The following is a 10,804-nucleotide window of genomic DNA, read 5'->3' as shown; positions in this document are numbered from 1 at the left end:
TACCAAGCTAAGAAACCGACCCATACCCCATTCTTGACTACAGTGAACCCTCGTTTTTCGCGGGAGTTACGTTCCAAAAAGAACCCATGATAGGCGAAATCCGCGAAGTAGTAACCTTTATTTTATTTTTTTTTTACAATTATTATACAATGAAATACTCCATAATACATTGAAACCAAAGAACAAAACCTTTTTACAGGCCCAAACATTTGTTTAACAAAAAAAGCACTGTATAAAAATTGTCTTTTTTTTTTTTTTTTTTTACAAATAACTACTGTACTGTAAAATAATAATTTTAATACGAACTGAAGGCGGATTCCCGTGCCCGAATTGCGGAGATCAGCGCCGCCCCACCGCGACCTGAGTCATTGGATTAGAACTGGAGAAAATAAAAAATGATTATGAAAAAAAACAAAACAAAGTACAGTAGCACAAGTAGTGACTCACGTGTATTTCACTGTTCTTCTGACTGAGCCGCTGCAGCCTGACTCCGCTCTGTAGCGGTTTTTTCTTCTAAAGCCCGCGGCGCAGGTGTGTTTTTTCGAGAGAAGAACATAGTTATCGGTAGTTTTTGTCGCTCTTTTTTCTTCCGGGCAAAAAGATTCTTATAAACCGACATGCCACCATCAATTATGTTAAATTTGGCAAGCTGTTTTACGTACTTGTACATATTAAACCGCAACGTTGTTGACACACAGGTAGAGAAGAAGCGGAGAGACTGTTTAGCCAATCAGAATGCAGAACACAATGCACGATGCAAATCCGTGAAGCAGCGAGACCATGAAAGGTCGCGATATAGGGCTCACTATGAAATATATATATTATATTATATATATTTGTTTGTCAAGAGCAAACAAATATAGCAATCAATATTTAAATCTAGATATATATTTAAAATCAACAAACCTCTGACTTTATAGAGCTGATGACACTTGAACAGTTATTTATTTATATTTAACAAGGAGCAGATGGCTGGCAGGATTCGATTGCAAATGATATTGCAAAATCTAAAAATAACACAGAAAACTGTCAATTCATCATCAGAAAATGCAAAGAATATGGTAAAACTGCAAACCTACCAAAGAGCTCCATGATTTCAATGGATTAGATGTAATGATATCACCTTCCCTTCCATCAGAACTACATCCATTTTTCTTTTGGTTCTTTAAGCAAAAGAGCTAAAGACAATGCTCTGTGTGTATAGCATGTTAAAGTTTTGGTAGTGACAAAATGTAAAAAAGTTCAGGAGTTAATACTTTTGCAACCTGGCAAAAAATCAGCTCCTTTTTCTGCGCTTCGTTTCGTACAGAGGATCTGAACTCTCGGCTATTGAGAAACAATTCCACATAATCCACTCTCTGACGTTTGCCCATCAGGTACGGTGCTATGATGTAACCTGAAATGGCCTGCACTGTAAACAACCATTCCTCATTGCAAAGAAAGAAGTGGCCAGCTCAACAAGACAGCCATTAATGTTAATTTAATATTTGGAGGCGCAGCGTGGTCAACACGGACTGAATACCTTGTTTGACTTTCTCCAATGCTAAATCTGCAGGCAGACTACTATTCTAAAAGAGCATAGAAAGTTGTTGTCATTGTTTGAAACTTCAACTTTTGTTTGCTGATTGGCCTGGTTGAAATTCTACCAGAAGAATCCAAATTAATGGGAGAAGTCTAGACTGTGCTTAGAAGGAAGATTACAATCCTACCTACCTGAATGGTAGGTAGGAAGCCAGTGGCCAGGCTAATACTTTTTTAAGGCACTTTCTTCTTTGCTTTTTTTCATGACCTTCCGAGCTCACACATCCGTAAGTTGTCAGGTAATCCATCTCTTGGAGTTTAATGTCATTTCCAAGTTCAAGCGTATTTGGAGTGCAGTGATAGATGCTGACATGAATGCTTTACTACCTTTTGCAGCTCACAAGGCAATTTTGCAGACACAAGGTGAAACTAAACATATTATATTGTACTAACACTTGGCATAACAAAGATAAAGACAGTAAAATGCTTGCACATAATAATGAGGGAGCATTTGTCTTTGCATATTCATACTGACACAGACTCAGTCGCCTGTGAACACCTGTCTCTTGACAGGATGACCTTGGAGCCTATGTATAAAAGGATGTTAAGTGATGGGAAAAAATCATTAAAAGATCAAGAGTGGATGATATGAGTCAGAAGGGGAAAATAAGAGTTCAGGGTAAAGACAGAATGGGTACAAAAAAAAAGAAGGGTGGACAGGGCAGCATGAAGTGTGGGGGGGATGGAGGCAACTAGAGCCAGGGGAGGAGAGATGACAGGAGGAAGAGGAGGGAGGTGAGTTTAGAGGCGGAGAGATGTAGAGAGTCGAGGAGCTGTTTCTGGGACGGCCAAAGCAGCGAAATGCTGCAGTGAAGCCGACCAGATGAGCTGGCCCGTATACAGCTACTTGCTCAGAGAGTTGCAGCACTTTCCTTTTTTTCCCCTCATACCTTCATTTCTCACCATCTGCACCTCCTTGATTAACCTTCACATCACCCCACACTTCGACCTTCGCTATCTCCTCCCCCTTTCCTCTGTCTCTTTTTCTTAACGCCAACCGGTGAGTGAGCAGATTTCAGAAGGCATCTGAGAACAAGTAGGGTGGGCCTCTTTTTCCCTGTCTTTTTCATTTGTTCTTCTTTTATTTCTCTGGGACGATCGGTCTGTCACTCTATGTATTTCTTAATACTGTTTTTTTTTATTTTTTTTACCTCATTTCATTTTTTTCAGTGCCAATAATCATATTGGCAGTTGTTCTTTTTTGTGTGTCTTCTTTTTTGTACCACAGTCCTGTGTTTCTTTTGTGTTTGTATCTGTAGTTTTGTGTATCTGCCGATGGGAAACAACAACCAGAGGTGAGTCCTGTCCAACATTAAGAGCAGATCAGAAGTTTAATGGTTAGTGCACTCTCAAACCTACTTTGGATGTTGAAGTTGTAAAGTGCTCAATGTTAGTGCTGACATATGAGAAAAATCTGCAGACTATGCAGCTGTAGATTCATAGTTGGAGGTTTGATTTGAACTTATTTAAAAAACGCCTGTAATTTACCTTGTACTCAAAAGGTTTTGGCAAAAGGATGTCAATGTATTATATTGCAGGGTGTCTGTGCATGTTCAGACGAAGGGTGATAGGAGATGGGAATTCTTCTTTTATTACATAATTCAGTTAAAACACTGGAATTTGCTGTGTAATGACAGCTACACCTATATTTACATTTCAATATAGAGTGACGTATTTTCTTGTGAAGTATGGCATCTTTTTTTCATGTGCATAATTTATGTTGGTCGCTTCAAATTCATGCTTAGGTTTTTTTTTTTTTTGCACTCTCTTCATCAAACTGATGTCTGTGGACTGTCCTACTTTTCTTGTGCACCTGTGCTGTTGGTCCAGTCTGTAGCATTTAGACTGATGCAATATGAAAGTCACAGCTATCTTTTCTTTGATATAAAGTTATTTGTTTTATCAGCAAAACCCTAAAATTGTTTTCTTCCTGAGGCTTTGGCAGAGAGGATTGTCTTCTACTTACCTGTTTTATGGTTTGTCCTTGACCCCAGTAGTCTTATATCATGCCGATAGCATAGTGTCCTGAAGAAGTACATGCCCCCCTTACACATTTCTGTTTTACTGCTGGTTTCAAACTCACGATCAGCAAGTAATTTTTAATATCAAATAAAGATAACCAGAGTTAATACAATTAGTTGTCAAATGATGATTTATTTTGCAATCTACCTTGACTAGGTCACTTCAAAATGTTCTCTTTGTTGTCTTTTTAGTCTGCAATGGAGATTTAATTTTTGCCAAGTCTCTTTCTTACTGTTAGATTATGAACACTATGCATAAAAGTTCACACCCAGCAGGACTCCGAAGTTGTCTAATGATTATTGATTTTATAACCATGCCTTTTATTGTTCATCTGAATACTTTTCACTCACATTGTTGACCTCTTTGAATTTGAGATTTTGAATGAGCAAACTCATAAGCATTGACTATAACTTAGGCAAGAACTACTGGTCTTTAGATATTGTGGAGTTTTTGAGATCTTGTGGCTGAGTCATAAATGTGCTCTTGGTCTAATTTTGGTAGATTAGTCATTCCTACGAAGATTTACGACTGTTTCATATTTCCAAAGATTCTATTTAAGTTTTTATTCTACGTGTCTGGTCGTAATCAGGCCTGGTCACCAGTTATATTGAACCCAAAAAACGGTGACTCAAAGTTATTTAGCTATTTAGCAAAGGGGATAATTATATGTTTTCACAAGCCCAGGATGAACCTTTTCTCCTTATTAAAGGAAATAAGAATGGAGGTTTGAAGCTGGAGTTTTTTTCCTGTTAAAGATCAGTTTTTTGTTGTTACTGTCGTTACCTGAGTGCTCAGTATGAAGAATTACTGTAAAGTCAGCGACTCAACGCAGTTGATTTTCTGCTGTTGCTCTGTGCTTATTCAGGAGGAAAAACACTGCACATTAATGGCTTGATGCAATCTGCTGGTTTTCCTTAGAAACTGTTAAAACTACTTTAAATAATTGAGCGTACTGCACTGTTTGATAACTAGGATCAATTGGAAAATACAAATAACTTGTTTATATAGTATCTTACATCTGTTGGGAACTGGTGCTGTACAAATATACCGAATTGAACTAAATAGAAAATTTAGATAGAGGTAAAGGTAATTTTTATGTATATAGCATATTTTCAGCAACAATACAAAGTGTTTGTATTGGCTATATAAAGAAATTTACTCATTTTATTTAAGAGTCAGCTTTGACAAAAAAAGCAACATACAAATAATGCAAATGCTTTTTCTTGGCACTGCAATATTTTTGGAGTATTGTCATTGCTATGGTTGTAAAAAGGTTGTAATATTCATATGAGGTCAGCATAGCCAGTCCCCCCTATAATTATCATATCACCAATCAATGCTGGTGTGTTTTAGGTACAGATCATGGACAATAGGCCACTGTTGCCACACAACTCTACTCATTGAACCTCCGAGTTTGATAAACTACCAGCACAAAAATAAATCTTCCCAGCCTCACCGACTGCTTTGTTCCTCCTTAGAACAGACAGAAAACTCAGAGCTCTCTCTGAATGCTTATTGATGCACCAGTAAAGGTCTTACCAATAACGTGCAAACACCAACCGTATCGTGTCTTATTTTCAACCCGATAGCAAGTTTTTATGCAATGTGAAGGAATCCATCACACAGTAATGTCCCTTACTTTCCCCTTGGGATCAATAAAGTATTTTTGAATTGAATTGAATTAAACTACACACTAAACTTTTAGACTCCCAAATTAGTGACCGTCATTAACCACTTGCAGGCTTTTTTCAGGCAGGGACACGTTTAATTCAATTAACCCTCTGATGCATGACATATTGACTATACAGTCTTCCACGAGTGGGTCTTTTTGGACCTGTGTTTAAATCAATGTGTTTTTATGCTACTTTTGTCATTTTGATTCAAAATAATGTTTAGTATGATACTTTCTGCTGTGTTTTATTTCACACAAGAATTATTTCATGTTTGAAATATTTTCATTTTTCACTTTTTAAAACGTTTTTAGAACAATTTGTAGAACATTTGTGATGATTTGTAGAACATTTTTAAAACAAAATGACAACAACAGCAATTTTCCAACAGCAATGTTGGAACAATGTCAGTGTCCATTATGTGTGTGTGGGTGTGTGGGGGTAGGCAGGGGGGGAAGAGGGGATAGAAAGAGCACATTTCTTGAAACTAGCTAGCTAACCAAGCTAGCTAACATTGCCCTCTGTATTCTATGGTGCTGTGTGTATCATGCATGTGAGTGTATGTATGTATGTGTGTGCATTTATTTACCCATCCATCCATCCATTCATCTTTTTCCATTTATTCTGGGTTGGGTTGCGGGGTCAGCAGCCTAAGTAGGGTGGTCCAGACTTTGCTCTCCCCAGCCACTTGTTCCGGCTCCTACGGGGGAATCCAAGACGTTCCTAGGCCAGCTGAGAAACATAGTCCCTCCAGCGTGTCCTGGGTCTTCCTCTGGGTCTCCTTCCGGTGGGACGTACCCGGAACATTTCACCAGAGAGGCGTCTAGGAGGCATCCTAACCAGATGCCACCTCAACTAGCTCCTCTCGACATGAAGGAGCAGCTGCTCTACTCTGATTCCCTCCTGCTGAATATCTGAGCTTCTCTCTCAAAAGGACAGCCCAGACACCCTAAAAAACGAACACTAATTTCGGCCGCTTGTATCCATGACCTCGTTCTTTTGGACATGACCCAAAGCTCATGATCATAGATGAGGGTAGAAACTTAGACCGGTTAATCAAGAGCTTCGCTTTTTGTCTCAGCTCTCTCTTCACCTCGACAGACTGTGCAGCGCCTGCTTCACTGCAGACGCTGCACCAATCTGTCTGTCGATCTCCAGCTCCACTTGGGGCAGGACATCCTCCCCGACCTGGAGAAGGCACTCTATTCTTTTTCAGCTCATTTATTTATGCATTTATTTATATAGCTATACATTTTTATTTTATTTATTGAGATAATAAAATAAAGAACCTTGAACACATTGATCAACAGATTTTGCATGTCATTCAACACATTTTCTCTTTTGGTTTTTTTATCCAGGGTGTCAGACACACACAGAGACACACGCCGACATGCACACACAAATAATACACATATTATATACACAGTATAGGCAGTAATGTTAGGTAGTTGGATAGATGACTAGTGTTAGCTAACTTCAAAGAAGGCTAATATGTTGATTCGTGACAATAACACTGTCACAGCACTGATGATCGACACACCCACACACACGCACACGCCCCCACACACACCAACACATTTGTGAGGTTAAAACAAAGATTATCCTTATATGTCAGAGTTCTTGCTGTGTAAAATATTATTACTCAGAGGTGACACTTAGGACTCAGTGTGTATGGTTCACAAAAAAAATGGTTTCCTGACAGTGACAGGTGGTAAGAAACAAAGATTCCCATTAAATTCCATAGGAAATGAATGCGGGTCATTTTGGACCCACTTATGGAAGAATGGGATAGTAATATAAAACATGACATGTCTTAAATGTGTAAAAGGTAAATTAAAAATGTTAATTGCATGATATCAATAACATGTTTGTTGAGGAATACCTGGAATATGAAGTGATGAAAACTTTTCATTACAAAGATATTGCAAAAAGATTACCTCACCGGGTCAAAAAGGACCCACTTATGCATCAGAGGGTTAATGTAGTATTTATCATACTATACCTGTTTAAGGAAAATGTATAAATATTGTTTTAAACATCAATTGGTTTTTAACATAGTTATTTTGACCCAGTATTTAGCTTATGGGAATAGAAAGACAGTACTACAAAGTCGTCGGTTCTGGTTTAGCTCTGTAACCAGTTTGGGGGAAGAAAAATAGCATCTCACTAAAGAGATTGACCTGTTTGTGGAGTCTAGATGAATTTCATTTATTTAATTACAGCAATTATATTTTTGTTTGTGCAATTTTCTCTTTCAAAGGACATAAATGCTTATAGTTAAGAAAAAAAAACAAAACAGGACTGAATTGGGTACATAATATTGCTTTAGCATAATGCACAAATATTTCCAGTCATCTGGAACTGAATATTGGTTAGCTTAGTCTGGTAAAAATCAGCCCCTATGCTATTTGCCCTGTTCAGAGGGTCTAGGCTCTGAACAGAGACAGAGACTATTGAGAAAGGACTGCTTCCTGGAGGCGTGGGCTCTATTGAAGTTTAAATTTGATCCAATAGCTAATGTTTGCCGGTAACGTATGTAATTTGCCAATAATTCGACAATAAGAAACTTACTGAAAATTCTCTGCGCTGTAAACAACCATCCTCCACTGTAAGAAAAAGCCAAGCTACAGCTGTTAATGTTAAGTCAATATTAGGAAGCGTGGCCAACACGGACTGAACGGCTTCGTTCACTTCCTTCACTGCTGATGCTAAAACTACAGGCTCACTACAAAATCAACGCCATCATTCACAACTTCTCCTTCTTTTCGCTGATTGGCCAAGTAAAAAAAATCTACTGAAGACAATCAAAGTCAAGGGGAGAAAGCCCAGACTGTGCTGGAAGCAAGAATTTGGTGTTTTGTTTTGTTTTATTTTTAGTGGAATTGCACAGGAAGTTAATGGCCAGGATAGTTAGCTTAATACTGAACATCATGAGTATCATGAGAAACTAGTGGTGTGTTTGTAACAATACATGATCACAGGAATGTTTCTTAATCTTCATTCTAATTATGTGATGGAACTTATTTAGAAGCAGCACAAGTCAAGCATTACCTTGGTGTCAAGTAACATTCAAAGTGAAAATAAAAATAGTTTGTGGAAATTCATTGCCAGAGATGAGATACAATAATACAAAACCAAAAATTTTTATCGTAGTAATAATATTTTTTCTTTTATTTTTTTATTTCTTTCTGCATGGAAATACAAGACATCCCATCATAAACAGTATGGTATATGACATCATACAGCCATTATAGACAATCTTTTACTCCACATAATATTCTGCCATCCCCAGCTGATCTACAGAACATGCGTGGATACACTGGAAGCGATGTCTTTAAGCTAACACAAATTGGAGTTTTTCCTACTGAAACAACTCTGCAGAAACGATTCAACATGTCAACAAATCACAGCTCTGTACTGATTGCTAACAGCTCAGTTGTCTAATGTTAATTAGATGTATTTGAAAACTGCATGTAATTAAGACTATATCAATGTTATATCATAATGTGCAAATTTAAATACATACGTTCAACCCACTTTTCAAGTAATAGATTTTCCCAACCTTTTCTACTATTGTTTTTACATAAAAATAGGGGGGAAAGAAAGCTGCTCTCTTTTATTGTGTACAATTCTGTTGTTTTTTGTATTGCACTCATAGATTTTCTCTCCATGGAAAAGTATGTTCTCTTCCTGTAAAAAACAGCTCCAAAATGACTTATTATTAAACTCCAAACTTCACCTTACCCCAAGAAAACAAGAAATCACTGAGATTCAGCTAATAAGCAAGTGACATCAACAAGATACCATATAGTTCCAAGATGATTCTAATGGAACAACAGTCGATATTACATAAAGTTACTAAATATAATAGCTGGGTGTACCAGCTATTAAACTGCTTGTCTTTATTTCTATACTTAGAGGAGTGGCTTCGTAATAAAAACATTTAGAATCTATCAATCAAGGAAGCTAGGATTATTTTAATCTTAGCTACTGAACTCTTGTTTTTTTCCCTTAGAACTGCAGTTCAAGTTTTTCAAATCTAACAGTAAAGTTTAAACTATTTGCTCTTTTGCAAATCCAGTTTCCCCTGGCTCACATTTTCTTGCCATATCTTATTACCAGCTGAACTTCACAAGTATTTTATACATTTCTGATTTTTTGCAATGAATCTCATTTTATTTCAGTCTTTAAAAATAAATAAACAATAGCTATAGCTCATAGGATTTTTAAAATATTTTCAAATATATTCAGTTTCATAGGTAACAGTTACAAGAGGCAAACTAATCACAATAAAGTGCACATAAGTTACTGACACTAAATTATATGTGCAGCTAATGCATGTCAAAAAAATAAATAAGAAATTTACAAAGAGTGATAAACTGCACCACTGACTGCTGAAGCAAACATGCTGTGACTCACATCGCTATGTGTCTTTATATCAAAAAGAAGTGTTATCTTCATATTAGATATTTCTTTTGATATGTGGAATGTGACATGCATTTATGGCAGTGCTTTAAAATGTGCATGCTTCAGCTGCCAAAACAATAAATTTTACTAGCTTTGGTGGATAATTAAATCTCACAGATAAGCAGGTTTATTAGCACTACACTGTCTTTCCAGTCAGTTAATCAACAGAATGTAAAACATTTTGCTGTTCATTATTTGGTATTGTTTTGTAAAATTACCACTGCTAGTACTAAGATCTTATGGGTCCCTGATATGCATTGTTATTACTAAATAACCGTTCTTTATGTGTCTTTATTTCCTGACCTTTATAAAATTTTACGACATTTATTAACACCATTATGAAACATGATTGTGGGCGCAATTTACATTTTTTTGTTTGATATGTTTCTGGCTGGCAAAAAAAAGTAATCTGGTTTTGAATATTTCACTTCATCTGACACTACATATTTCTCATTCCTGGAAGAACAAATGAGAATAATTTTGAGTGAAATGATAATGTGACTGTTCAATTCAGTGAACCTCCAGGTAATATTATAGTAAGTTTATATTCTAAAGTTGTTTTGTTTTTTAAATAACTGTGTAAAATCAGTTGTCACATACAAATGTGTGTTTTCTAAGGAACTCTTGTAAAGTTCTGCAAAAAGGCCTAAAATAAATGCATCTTTTGTTGCAGTAGTGTCTGTCATAGACAGACACTACTGTCTATGACAGTAGACAGTAGTGTCTACTGTCTACTGTAGACACTACTACAGTAGACAGTACTGTAGTTTTAGTTTTAGTAATTTATTTTAGTAATTTATATGAAGGGAGGTAAATAGTTGTTTTTGACAAAATCACTAGTCCAAAGAAAGTCAGACACTATGTACATGTTAATTAGTTGTGTGAGTGCTGGAAAAAAAAACTTTTTAATCACAAATGTTAATGTTTCCAATTGGCTAAATTCAAGAGACCGAAATCAAACCTTTCAACAACAATCACCCTTTGTCATTAAACAAAAAATACATATCACTCTGTTCACACTCAAATACAGTAGAGGATCTGACATCCATTTAGCCCGTTTCTCT

At 36.6% G+C, this 10,804-nt stretch overlaps 1 long non-coding RNA gene across 1 annotated transcript; it reads left to right on the top strand.

The window, feature by feature from the left end:
* Positions 1-1,577: 1,577 nt before the first annotated feature.
* On the top strand, positions 1,578-10,667 carry LOC116707738 (uncharacterized). Its single transcript, XR_004336563.1, has 4 exons — positions 1,578-1,588; positions 2,955-2,961; positions 3,017-3,023; positions 10,520-10,667. It is a non-coding gene; the product is annotated as an uncharacterized LOC116707738 (long non-coding RNA).
* Positions 10,668-10,804: the final 137 nt, after the last annotated feature.

The sequence above is a fragment of the Xiphophorus hellerii genome, chromosome 18, assembly GCF_003331165.1.
Source record: "Xiphophorus hellerii strain 12219 chromosome 18, Xiphophorus_hellerii-4.1, whole genome shotgun sequence".
In the NCBI taxonomy this organism is placed as follows: Eukaryota; Metazoa; Chordata; class Actinopteri; order Cyprinodontiformes; family Poeciliidae; genus Xiphophorus; species Xiphophorus hellerii.
This window is presented reverse-complemented; position numbering and strand designations above follow the sequence as displayed.